The 12737-nt window shown below is 58.2% G+C and overlaps 1 long non-coding RNA gene across 1 annotated transcript in view; it reads left to right on the plus strand.

Annotated features, from left to right (window-relative positions):
- The window catches only part of LOC116874352, a 91804-nt gene extending 79067 nt beyond the window's left edge, over positions 1-12737 (plus strand). The window contains exons 2-3 of the long non-coding RNA XR_004383975.1: positions 11812-11867; positions 12652-12737. This is a non-coding gene — a long non-coding RNA (uncharacterized LOC116874352). The remainder of the gene's footprint in view (positions 1-11811; positions 11868-12651) is intronic.

A 12737-nucleotide genomic window follows, 5' to 3' on the forward strand; every position in this document is an offset into this window, starting at 1 on the left:
TTCTAGATCTCTTGCTTTGGAGCCTCTGGATGTCCTTCCTGAGTTCTAGTCTAGAGCCACCAAGGTCTGCCAATGGTACCTGCCACCTGAGCAGTGTCCTAGCCCAGAAACCTTGATGGAGGTTGAGGGCTGTACGGCAGGCTTGGTCAGCGGCCTAGGGCACGTGTGCAGCATGGCGATGGGGCTGCCCAGGGTGGGGTGGGGGGGCGTACCGAGCTTGGGTGAGGCTCTAGTTCTTGGCCCCCAAACCTCTGGCAGCCCTCCCCCGCCCCTCCAGAGCCCTGCCTCCGTGAACAGTGCATGCTCTCGGCCGGGCTCCCTCTCACCACTTGTTGGGAAGGAGAATTGATGACAACATCAATAACATGAGTTGTATACAAGCTGCTGTGTCAACAGCCCCAAGTGCTGGGGATAAATCCGCTCTCGGCCCAGCAACTGCTCTGCAGGCCAAAAGGAATTACACTTCTTTTGGTGAGAACACCAGTGTCTCCCCAGGACGCCAGAGCTGATCTCCCTACGCCACCCTACAGGCCACGCTCATGTGCACCCATCCGCCTCAGTGCCCTAATCGCGTGGCCTCTGTTCAGGACATAGGGCGTCCCTGGCACCTGGCCCCGCCTGCCCGTGGCTGGTGGGTAGCAGCTGTCTCCCTCTGTTCTTTGTCCCAAGCGGTCTTACTGTGTTTCTCAAATGCACAAACTTCGTCCGGGTTTCCCTCAATCCAGTATGAGCAGAGGCCAGGAAGGGAGGGCTGTTAGGGAGCGGATGGGGTCAGAGCCACGTGCTGAGGTCGGGGGCTTGTATGAGAGAGAAGGTTGCCAAGGGGAGTGTGTATTGGGGGTGTGGGGCCGAGGTGGGCTGTCCCGGGGTCGGGGGCGTGTAGGAGAGAGGACGAGTGTGCATTGTGGGGGTCCGAGGTGGTGGGACTATCCCCGAGCCCGGCCCCTCCCATGCCCCCAGGGAGGGCTGTGCATGCCAGGCTGAGAGGGCAGCAGTCAGTGAGCAGGACTGAGAAGTCATTAGTGGGGATTGGGGCCAGCTGCAGCTGTCCCCTTACATCAGAGCGATTTTTATGCCGAGCCTGGCCCCCCTCTTCAGGGGGTCCCACTGGAGTCTTCCATGATTTTCTGAATCAGTAACTGCCATCACTTACCCCTCCCCCTGTGCCTCAGCGCCCCCCCCCCCAAAACCCCCCCCCCCCCCCGCCCCCGCCTGCCATTTCTGCTTCTTCCCCTCCCTTCCCCTTCTCAGGGCTCTGGCAAGTTTATGCACTCTAGATTAGGGGCTGAGTGAGGAATGAGGCAGATTTAGAGCATCCTGAACGGGGCACGGCTTTCTCCTTTCTGGAACTCTCGGCGTCTCTGCACTCCCTCCTACCTTGACCATGTTCAGGCCTGGGAACGGGTTTCTTTCTCACCGTCCTCAGGAGGGGTGGGTGAGCTAAATCTCTGTACTTATTATGTGGCCCAAAGTGACAGCCAATACCCAACTCAGGACACAAAACCCAAGCTCTGGGGGCTGCCTTGTGTGCTCTCTGCGCCCCCGGAGCTGAGGGACAGCCAGGAGGCAGAGCTGGGCATTCTGCTGTGGACAGGAAGCCCGATGCCCAAGATGGCTCTGCCAGCCTCCTCGGGCTCCTCTGTCTTTAGGCAGACGCCCCATAGGTATGCTCGTCCTCGTGGCTGCTGTGTGGTTAGGGCCCGGACTGGGGAGCCGGAGGACCAGGGGTTGGAATAGCACTTTTCCCAGCACTCACTGGGTGATCTTGGACAACCCTCAATTCCACTGAGCCCCAGTTTCCTCCTCTAGAAAATGGGGGCGACAACAGGACTCACAAGATAGGTTGGTGTGAGGGTTGGGCAGAAGAGGGCTTGAAACCTCACCACAAAATGCCTGGCACACAGCAAATGCTCACACTGCCATTGTGGTCTCTTCTGCTGGAACGGGCAGGGCTGCGCAGTGCATGCTGGGACACAGGGGTCGGTGTGCACCCCCACATGGGAAGGGGCGGTCTAGTGCCTGTCTAAGGAGTGGACTCTTTGTCCACAGTGAGTTCTAGCTCACATTCATGTCTCTAGGTTGGGGGAGGAACAGTAAATGGCTGGTGGTCTTCTACCGTGCATAGAATCTCAAAGTAGGGCCTAGGTTGAGTCCTCTGGGCTAGGCCACCTGGGAACGCTCGTTCCCTCCCTCCCCAGGGGCAGGATTTGGCTTCTCAAGATGGACTCACTTTGGCACTTCCAGCAGAGAGGGAGGATGGTTGTGTTGTATGAAGACAAAGGTCTGGCTCTCCCACGGGTGCCAGGAGAGAATGTGTTATCTTTGGGCCCAGGTGGTCTGGCCTGGGTCTCTGGGCTGGCACTGTACGGGCGCCGCCCAGCCCCGTGTCTGCTGAAAGGCAGAAGCTGTGGGCAGAGGCAGCAGCCATTCAAGCGGACCCTGGCCCTCTGAGCGGCTGGGAGTGGGGCCAGGGAGAGGGGCTGCCGTGGGTTTTGGGTGGTAGTTGGCAGGACTGGGGACTGGGTGCAGGGCACAGAGCTGAAAGGCACGGCTTGGGGCGAGTGGAGGGGAGAGCGGGTCATCAGGTTGGGAAACCATACCCTCCTGCCCTGGTCTGTCCAAGCCCCGCTCTGCCCAGGGCACCTGCCGTGTGCGAACACGAAGGGCCACCCCTGCCCTCCCTGGCAGGTTGATAAGCGCCCTCCCTGCCTTGTCTCCTGGGCTTCCTGTGTCCACTTTCCTTCCAGGCAGCGGGACCCTGGCTGGGTGCAGCTGGGTTGGCTGCACTCTTCCGGAGGTTGGGGGTCCTTACCGAGGGGCGGTAGGAGGGCGAGGTGCCCAGATCATAGTAGGGGGTCTGAAGGGGCAGCTGCTCTAGCTCTTCCTGCTCCGGCGGCTGTGGGGGCTTCCCTGGCTCCAGGTGGAGAATCTGAAAGAGGAGGCGAGCGGTTACACAGTCTGTTCCCCCTGTCCTGCTCCCCCTGTCCTGCTCCAGGCAGCCCTCCTGGACCACTCCCCCCACCCCCAGCTTGTTCACACACACCCGCATCCCCGCCTTCACCATGCTGGTGCCTGTCTGGGAGGAAGGAGGCGCAAGGGACCAGCACGGGGCCAGGCATCTGCTAGGTGCCTGAGGATTTGCTTTTAATGAACAAATGCAGTGGGAGGCTGAGAGATAGAGGAAGAGCTGTGGGCCCTGGCTGGGGCCTGACGGTCCTAGTGTGTCATTTTGCAGCATGGGGAAGGGGGAAAGTCCGGGCAGCGGCCTGTCGCCTAGGCCTGGCCTTTTGCGAGCTGTGTGCTGGGGTCCGTTTAGGGACCCGTGTACGAGGGAGGGCTCTGTTTTTGGGTTGGGTCCCACCCTGGGGCCATCTCCCATTTTTCCTTCCCACCCCCTCCTTCCAGGGACTCGGGCCCACCTGGATGTCCTCAGGTGCACGGTGGCTGTGCCTGTCGGGAGAAGGCTCCAGCTTCTGGGAGGAGGGCAGGGCCGTCCTGGGAGAACAGAATGAGACTCACACACAGGGTTTCTGTTCCTGTCAGGCCATCTGCCAGTGAGCGGTCCCCGAGCCCCACTCCCAGGGTGGCCCCCGGAGCTCTGTCTTCAGGCAGGTCAGAGCTTGGGGCGCTGTCGCCCAGCACCGCTGGGTGGAGGCTCCTGGGTATGTCTGCCCCAGCCCAGCCTGTCCCTCCCTCCAGCCTAGGTGTGGGAACCCTGTGAGTCTCAGGGGTCCTATCTTGGAGGACAGCAGGAAATCCAGAGGCTGCACCTGGGCTAGGACCGGGGTGAGGGGAGGGAGGTCTCTATGTGGCCTGGGGGAACCAGAAATCTCAGATGGCGCAATAAATACTATTGTAATATAATATATTTAAAACCCATATTAAGGGCGCCTGGGTGGCTCAGTGGGTTAAAGCCTCTGCCTTCGGCTTGGGTCATGATCTCAGGGTCCTGGGATCAAGCCCTGCATTGGGCTCTCTGCTCAGTGGGGAGCCTGCTTCCCCCCCACCCCCTGCCTACTTGTGATCTCTCTCTGTGTGTCAAATAAATAAAATCTTTAAAAAAAAAACCCAAATTCAGGCAAAAATCCATGAACCAAATACCAACGTGTTGAAAAAAAGGTGGGGCTGGGGTTACTGAGTTTTCCTTTTGCCTCGTGCTCCAGAATAGCTTGTGTGGCCCTATTCCTGACGCTGTTTTTACTTAACTCGTCGATATTTCGTTCCTCATGGACTTCTGCCCTCACCCGTGTCCACTGCTGGGGTAGACTCGTGGGAGGTATTTAACCTATGGTCTCCTTGTCTGTAAGCCGCGGATCCCGGTCGCACACCTGCTTCTCTGAGCGGCCCCGGCTGTTGAAGGGGGCGTCTGGGTGGGCAGGGGAGCGGGCTTGCCAACACTCACCCGCCGCTGTCTGTCTCCAGCCGGCTCTTCTGCTGCTGGTGATGCAGTAAGAGGACAGCAAGAGCCACGGCAAGGATGAGGACCACGGCCACGGTTCCCCCTAGGAACCTGGCCACGCGTCCTGGCCCCCCCCCGGGGGAGGGGCTTTTCTAAAGCCAGGAGATGAAGGGAGAGAGAGAGAGAGAGGAAGAGAGAGAGGATTCTCAGAGTAGGAGAGGGGGCACAAAGCAGAAGAATCAGACCCTGAGGCGGTGCCCTGCCCTCCCCTTCCCCGTGGCTCCCCCCTCCCCGTCCCCCCCCATGCTCCAGTTCTGGGAGGGGCTGCCCCAGTTAGGGTGGGTAGACCTCCTACTCCGCCTCCCCAGGGCCCTCTAATCCCAGACTCCGCTCAGATCTGGGGATCTGGGGCATGGAGGTGGGGGTGGGAAAGGGGGGAACCAGGGCAGGCAGAGGGGTGCTCAGAGATGGGGGTCCCCACCCCCCATTCTCTCTCTGGCCCTGCAGGGAGGATTCCTGTTGAGGAGTTTAATTTTCTTCCCCTCCCTACCCAATTAAACAAGCAAATGAACTAATTGGTGCTTTGCCCTCGCAGCTCTGGAGAGGGAGGGAGGACGGGACGGAAGATGGAAACTCTGAGATTGCATGGGGACCCTGGGTGGGTGGCAAACCAAGTCTGTCCACTGTGGAAACTGAAGAACCCGGAGGGCCACTGTCGAAGCCCTCTGTCTGGAAAGGCCGTCCTCTGTCTGGGGGCACCTGGCTGTTGCCCCGGGGCATTAGCCCCAGGGGTAGGAAGTGGGGCTGGGTACAAGCAGCCCCTCTCAGCCTGCTCTGTGATGGGTGGGGCGAATCACTCCGTCTCGTCTCTCTGGGCATCATGAAGAAAGCGTCCTGGAGGGTTGTGAAGGTTCGTTGACCAAGTTCTCAGTCTGAGCTGGAGCCACTGGCTGTCCCTGAAGATAAGAACACTGCGAGGCTGCTGGAAAGGAGCCTGAGCCAGGGAAGGGGGGTTGGAGCACAGGCTGCTTCGCTAGCGGCCCTGATGACCTAGGTTGGCCTGTGAGACCAGGGCAGCGCCAGGCCTCTCCCTTCCCTCCCTCTGCTGGGCTCCATTTCTCACCTCTGCTCCTTCCAACGTGCAGCGAGGAAGGGACTGGTGAGAAAATCCTATGTACTTCCTCCCTCTCTCCTCCCTACACCGTATTATATATAATTAAACACAAGAGCACCTGAATAGAGGCGCTAAATTGCAGTTTGCAATAAACATCATGGAGCCAATTTTCCTGAAGCGGGATTGACAAGCACCTGCCTCTCTCTCTGTGCCATCCCGGGGCCCTGACAGAGGCGGGGTCTGGGGGAGACCTCCACACCAGCCGTGGCTCCCAGCGAGTCTGCAGTGTCTCCCTGGCAAGGCTCTTGTCTGTCCCTAGCATCTGTCAATCCACAGCTGGAGGGCCGTGGCCACCTCGGGAGGGCGGTGTCTGTGTGTGTGTACGTGTGTGTGTGATGGGGACTCCAGAGACCTTGCCTTGGATCCTTGGCTCTCTGCCAGCACTGTCTCCTAACTGCCACAGACTCCCCGGGCCAGGATAACTGAGATCACTTAAACAAAACCTTGCCCCCTTTCCTGCAAACTGTAGCATCTCAGCATGGCCTTTCTTCTTTGTCCTCAAGCCTTCCTGCTTCTGCCCTGGTTTCCGACTCTGCTGCTGCTCCAGTTCTGTGGGCCTGTCCTGCTCCTCTGTAGTGTCCCAGGCACTGTTGGGCCCCGGGCAGCAGGGAGGCACAAGGCCCGGGCCCTGCCTCTGAGCTCTGCTGCCTCCTATTCCTCTTCCCATTCCTTCCTCCTGACCAGCAGCTCTCCAGGACAGCCGCTCCTCCCCGGCTCTAGTGCCACCAACCCTGGTCGATGCCACCAGCCTCCCTGGCCTCGCTGCCCCAGTCTGGTCTCCTCCAAGCCCTTCTCCACCCTTGAGCCCCAGTGATCTTTCTAAAAACCTCTTCAGGCCGCATCTCTGCTGAAAATCTTCCAAGAGACCCTCTGCTTCTGCCACTGGGTGCAGAGGCCTCAGCCCCTCCCCCACAAGGCACTGGCTCCTGGAATTCTGTTTCTAGGGGCACAAGGCAAACCTGTACCCCATGTCTCTCCGCATAGCCGAGGTAGGCTGGCATCTCAAAGGACTGGCTGGGGCAGCAGTGGGAAAGCGAAGAGGGGGACACAAGCCTGTCTGGCTCACAGCGTTCAGGTTTCTTGCCTCCCCCAGCCAGCTAACCCTGGGGGCTGGGTGGCGGCCCCACGGAGCATCTGGGCAGGAGGGAGAGAGCGGTTCCTGTCAGCCCTGCCTCCCTGCTTCCAGGTGAGCGCCCCCTGGGACTCTGGGGCCCCTTCAGCAGGAGAGGGAGACAGCTGTCCTTGTAAGGACATGCTTACAATGCAGACAGCGACATATGGTAGTGACACCGCGGATATGCCCTTGTGGGCATCAGGGCAAAGGGCCAAAGTGGACGGGATTCTGCGGCCAAGACCACAAAGGGCCAGGGCCAGAGTGGATAACTCGGGTTTTGTTCCCTCCCAACTGCCCTCTCTGCCTATCCCACCCTCACAAAATAGGAGTGCCAGATCCCAAGAGGCCCGGGACCCTGCCTGATCCCTCCGGAGGGTCCCACCCTGGTGGAAGAAAGAAAGGCGGAGGGAGAATGAGACATGGCGACAAGGGAAAGACGAGAGAAATTGGCTGAAGTCTGTGCCAGGCACCTGTGCTGATGTGGGGTTTGTCTGAGGATCATGTCGAGGCTGTGAAATTTGATAATGGTACTTCCAGTGAGAAAAATGGGGCTCAGGGAGGTTGAGTAATTTGCCTGAGGTCACCCAGCCAGTTGGTGGCGGAGCAGGCGCGGGAGCCTACATCTGGGTGACGTTCTCTGATGAGGCTGCGGGTCATCTTAGAGGTCCGGCCCCTCGTGTGGTGAGAAGCTGCGTCCCCCTCACCCCTCACCAGACACATCCCCACCGACCCCCTCGCCCTGTGTTGCTTTGTGTCTGAGCCTCCCCTTGACAGCTGTGAGGCAGGGGCCCCGTGCTGGCCCCCGCTGGAGTCCTGGCGCTGGGCCCTCAGACATTCTCTGGTTACACCGGGACAAATCCACTCCCCCACACCCAGCGCCGCAGGCTTTGGGGCAGGACTGGTCACCTGCAGACAGCCGGGCCTGGGAGAGCGGGGGACCTGTGTGTGAGCAGGGGGTCAGGCCTCTAGAGAGCATCTCCTGTGAGCCAGGCTGGGTGCCCGGCTGAGGCTGGTTGTGTTGACTGAGAAAGCTTAAAGGGGTCAAGTGGGTTGTCCGGAGTCCCACTGCCAGGAACACCACGGCTGGAATCGAACAAGGTCGACTTCTGAAGTCCCTCGTTTCCTTCGGTGGGCATGGCCTGGTCTTTCTGGGACACAGGAGCCCCCCTCCAGGCAGAGCGTGCACCTGCCTTGGCTCAGGCCCTGGGGACCAACTGCCTTCTGCTGGTTTCTGGGGCTGAGCCAGTGACTCCTGTAAGTTTCAGTGTTCTCACCTGTCACATGGTGATAACACACCCGTTTTTCCTGCCCTTAGACTGAGAACGCGAGATTCCCCGGTTAGGAGGTAAACACAGACTGGGGTCCAGTCTGGGGGTGGGGGGCTGCAGGCCAGGGAGAGAAACCAGATCTGCCCTCCGCACTGTGAGGAGCTCGGATTCCAGTCCGTGTTCAATACCCCATGTCTGCTTCTCTCACCACCCTGACCCTGCACTTGTCATCAGTGGTCTTGAACCCCAGCCCGTGCTCGGTGGCTTCACAGCACACCCGCGTGCTCTACCCGTCGCCCCTCAGTAAACATGTGGCTGAGCAAACAGCTCAGCAAACACGTCCCGAGCACCTTCTGTGTGCAGGGCACGGGGACGGGTGATGGCAGTCTTGCCTCTGACTCGTGGGGAAGTCAGAAATGTATATAAATAAGTACCCTATTTTGTGATTCCTCAAAGGAAGTCTGTCCCAGGCCCGGGACAGGTGTGGAGAAGAGAGTGGGGGGCTCCCGGAGCTCATGGCTTCGCACAGGAGGAGCCTTCTGAGCCCGGTTTTGAAAGGCTCATAGGAGTTTCCCGGAAGAACATTGTCAGCAAGGTGAGGAGTGTGGCAAGGACCCTATGGGAAACGCAGACTGTGTGAGAGATACTGCAAGTTTGGGATGTGGCTGGGAAATGGGAGGCAAGGGGAGACAGAGCAGGAATCTGGGGCAGGGGAGGAGCCAGACCCCACTCACAGGCTTCGCTTTATCCATAGGTAACGTGACACGCTCTGTCCCGCTACCCCTGCCTGGGGACAGAGACACTGCTTTCTCTGGAGCTCGACAGACCAGAGCGCCCCTGTAGCTGCCTCTTCCCGAGCTCCTCGGGGCAGCCCTTGGCCCTTCTGCTCACAAAGCTCTCCCGGGGTAGTCTGCCTTCTGCTCGCATCTAGTGATGCAGGCAGAACAGGTGTTTCTGGGGGGCCAGAAGCTCGGAGGAGGCTGGGTGTCCGGATGTGGCCCCACCCAATGCCGGGAGGTAGGACTGGCTGGGTGGGGGAGGGGCTGGTTACATTGCCTCGGGCCCACCCAGTGGGTCAGAGTCCACCTGGCCCTCTCTCCAGCCCAGGTGTGCAGGAGTGGCTCCTTCCCGCCAGCTGGAGGCAGCTGGCAAGGGCTTGAGTGGGGATGCTCTGGATCATTCTCCTCTCTTGGGTAGGTCTGAAGGCAGCCCAGCTGCTTCACAGGGACACGAGCATCCCTGAGTATCCGATGGAGACAAGGCTCCCGAGACTCGTTTTAATCTTGTCGTTATAGGGACGCTCAACTGTGAGAATGCAGGTCCCCATCCACCCATGATAGGGAGCTTCTGGCGGCCCAGGCCAGGGCACCACTGAGGCTGGGGCTGAGGGCAGTGCAGGACGGCGGGGGTTCGGGCTCAGCCTTCCATGCTCGGGAACCAGCAGTGCTGGCCCTGGAGCCCTGTGGCCTCAGCATCAAGATGAACCTCCCAGCTGGCCCCCTGAGGCCCCGTATGAACTCCTTGCCTGGCTCTTACATTGGAGGTTGTGGAAATCTCTTCCCTTTGCCCAGGAGTGGACGCTTGCTTTCTTCCCCAGTTCAGCCCCCCTGAGCCTGGGTGGTGGGGGAACCCACCCAGAGGCCTGGAACCATGCAGCCAGTCCGTGGCTGGCTGGCCATTGTGGCTTGGACTCAGCCAGGCCTCTATCTTCTCCTTCCCTTGGGCTAGAGAGCTAGGAGGCCTGACTCTCTAGCCTAGGGCCAGAGGTGGGCCTGGACTAGTGCTGGGGCTGCAGCTGCGGGACTGCGCTGTGCTTCAGCCCTGTCTGCTTGGGGTCATCAGCGTTAGTGCAAATACCCTTTACTCTTGGCCACCGAATTTGCTTAGGTTCTGATCTCTGGTCACTTTGCGGTCACCTCGTTCAGACCTCCTGGATGGAGACCGGGGGCTCCAGATGGGCACCATCCGTCTTCCCTCCCGAGTCCCGGCTGTGTGATCTTTTGTCCCGGGCAGATGGAGATTATGGAAGGGGTTAGGGTGATTGGCACAGAGCGCGTGTAAGAAATGGTCACTCTTTTTGTCATCACTAGTCAATCAATGTAAATTGGTGGTGGTGATGTTGGTCCCTGGAAGTTTGAAGACTTTCCCTAAGCTATACCTGGGGCCACATTGTCATGATGTCACTTACATAGTACATGCACTTTTTCCTACATCGTCTCATTTGAGGCTTCCACCCCTTTGCCTCTGCTGTCAGATGGGCAAGTGGAGGCTCAGAGAAGGTCAGTGAAATGCTCAGGGTCACACAGCTCACTGGTGATGGAAACCAGGCAATCTGATCTTCAGTGAGGGGCTCTGACCAGCCCCCTTGAGGACCTTGCTTGGTGGGGGCGGGGGAGGCGGTGCGGTTCGTGACCCCTGCTGCCTCTGGTTGTAAGTTCATCTGGAGAGGAAGACAGGCCAGCTCAGTTTTGAGTCTTGAGCTTGCCATTTACTCAGCTGTATAATCTTAGACAACTCACTCAAACCGTCTGAGTCTCAGTGTCCTTGTCCGTAAAATGGGACTAACAACAGGTGTACATGAGGTTCAGGCCTTTAGCACGGTACCTGTGACTAGTCAGTGCTTAGTAAGTAAGTGTTGTTTCTAGTAGGGCAGGGACATGTCTGCTTCTTGGGCATCTCCAGGTGGCTGGGGCTAGGGCCCCTTCTCTAATCCCACCTGTTGGCCTCTCAGCCTTGCTCTCAGCTTTCCCTTGTCTCTTGCCAGTCATGATCCACAAACCCCAACTTGTCTAGGCCTGCGTGAGCAGCAACGGGTCAGGGTCTGCCTGCGTGTGTGTGTGTGTGTGTGTGTGTGTGTTTACACATGCAGACAGTGTGAGAGGCTGTGACACTCTACTTTGCACAAGGCATTCTGGTCATCTGGAATGCTCTCCCCAGTGTCACCAGGCCTCCCAGCCCCTCCCACCTGCTCTTTACACCTTGAGTTGTCGTTAGGAGAAAAAAGGATGGTGCACAGAAAAGGCTAACTTTCCCAGAAGCTCACCCCTGCCACGGGGTTTGTCTCAGAGCCCTCTCCAAGGTCAGGCCCAGCTGGAGAGAGTTACTGGGATTTCACGCACATTCCTGAGGGGGAGATGGGGGTGTAAGCGGTCTAACTGCACCTCCCCCACTCCAACATTCACACTGCCCCCGGTCTCAGGAACAGCCTGTCCCCTGAGCCCCCCACTGCCTGTTCAGGGGGGTCCATCACTCCCTCTCTTAGTGCTGCCCAAGAAGACCCTCACTCACCCCACAAAGCCCAGGGTTTCCCCTGCCTGGTTTGAGGATCTCCTGTAAGGGGCTACACCTCCAGCTCTTCCAGGCTCTTCTCCTCCTGGTGCCCCTCTCAACAGGCTCTGGCTCATGTGGGGTTGGGGGGCGGTCCTCAAATCACGCCCCTTCCAAGGTATGTGGCCCTGGCAGCCTGGTCTGCTTACCACATCAATCACTCCCCATAGGGCCAAGTCATTCTTGCACTTTATTTCGCTGGGCAAGCTTCAAAAGGAAAGTTACTAAGAAAATGAGAACAGGCAATATAAAAACACAGGAGTGGCCGAGTTCATGGAGAACCTATTTCTTCTCCTAATGTAATTTGTCATCCAGTCACAGACTCACTAGAAATTTCTGAAGGTCAGCGCTGCTGGCAGAAAGCTTGGGCTTCCCTGCAAGGAAGTGAGGTGCCTGTCATGGGAGGTATGCTAGCAGGGCCTTGATGGCTCCTGGGTGGGAGATGATTTTGAAAGGTCACCACATAATGATGGTTCTTTATAATCACAGAAAGGCAGGGTTTACAAAGGGCTTTCACTTGTTTTCTCAGGTCTTTGGTATAATCCTAGGAAGTAGGCAGAATATGGATTGATGCCCTTTTTACAGGTAAGAAAACTGAGGCACAAAATCAAAGTGGCTTTTCCCGGGGCTCCTTGAGGTGCCGACTGCTCTCGCTGGGATTCACTTTCTGAGACCCTGGGAGCAGAGCTTCTGGGCACCTGTGGTTCTGTCCCCACCAAGCTGGAAGTAAGTTTGGGCCACATTTGCAAGGACTTAGGAGGTGGCCAGAGGTGATTCTGGAGTTAACGGGCCCTCAGCAGGGACCATGGGAGCATCACTCTCCCCCCAAGGACATGTTAGCATGACAGACTGGGGGTCCAGAAGCTGAGGGACTGCCTGTCTCCCTGGGAGTGGTGCTCATTGATGGCCCAGCTGTCTGTCCATTCTGGGCAAGGGGCCCTCTCTCATCCCAGGACCCCACATCATGGCTTCTCCTTGTGGAAAGTCTCCCAAAATCAAATATATATTGTGAGTAATCACAGCACAGTCTGGAGTTATTGAAATGAGAAGGGATTTCGATATGAAAATGCTTATGTTAAACTGTAATGAAACCTAATGGCTCTTCTCTGGGCCTTGCCAAGGTGGCAGGTGCAAATCTTTTCCACTCAGGAGGGGCTCTGGTTCTCAGATGGGGTGTGTTGGGGTGGGTTGGCAATGAGCTCCAAAACCCGAGAGGGTGCGGAAGACTCAAGAGTTCTGGAAGACTTTCAAAACCTGGACACATCCAGGACAGGTGGGGAGTGGGGCAGTTTAGTTCTGGCAAGTTCTATGAGCAGCACTGTGGGGCGCCTCGGGGAGAGATGATTTGATTCATCTGTTTTCCCCTCAGGGGAAAACAATCTCAAGAAGAGAAATGGGGACACCTGGGCTCCAGGTCCTCTGTGGAAGAAGTGCTGGAGAGGGTCTGATGAGCAC

This window comes from Lontra canadensis, unplaced genomic scaffold (genome assembly GCF_010015895.1).
Source record: "Lontra canadensis isolate GAN:19392208 unplaced genomic scaffold, GSC_riverotter_1.0 scaffold36, whole genome shotgun sequence".
Classification (NCBI taxonomy): domain Eukaryota; kingdom Metazoa; phylum Chordata; class Mammalia; order Carnivora; family Mustelidae; genus Lontra; species Lontra canadensis.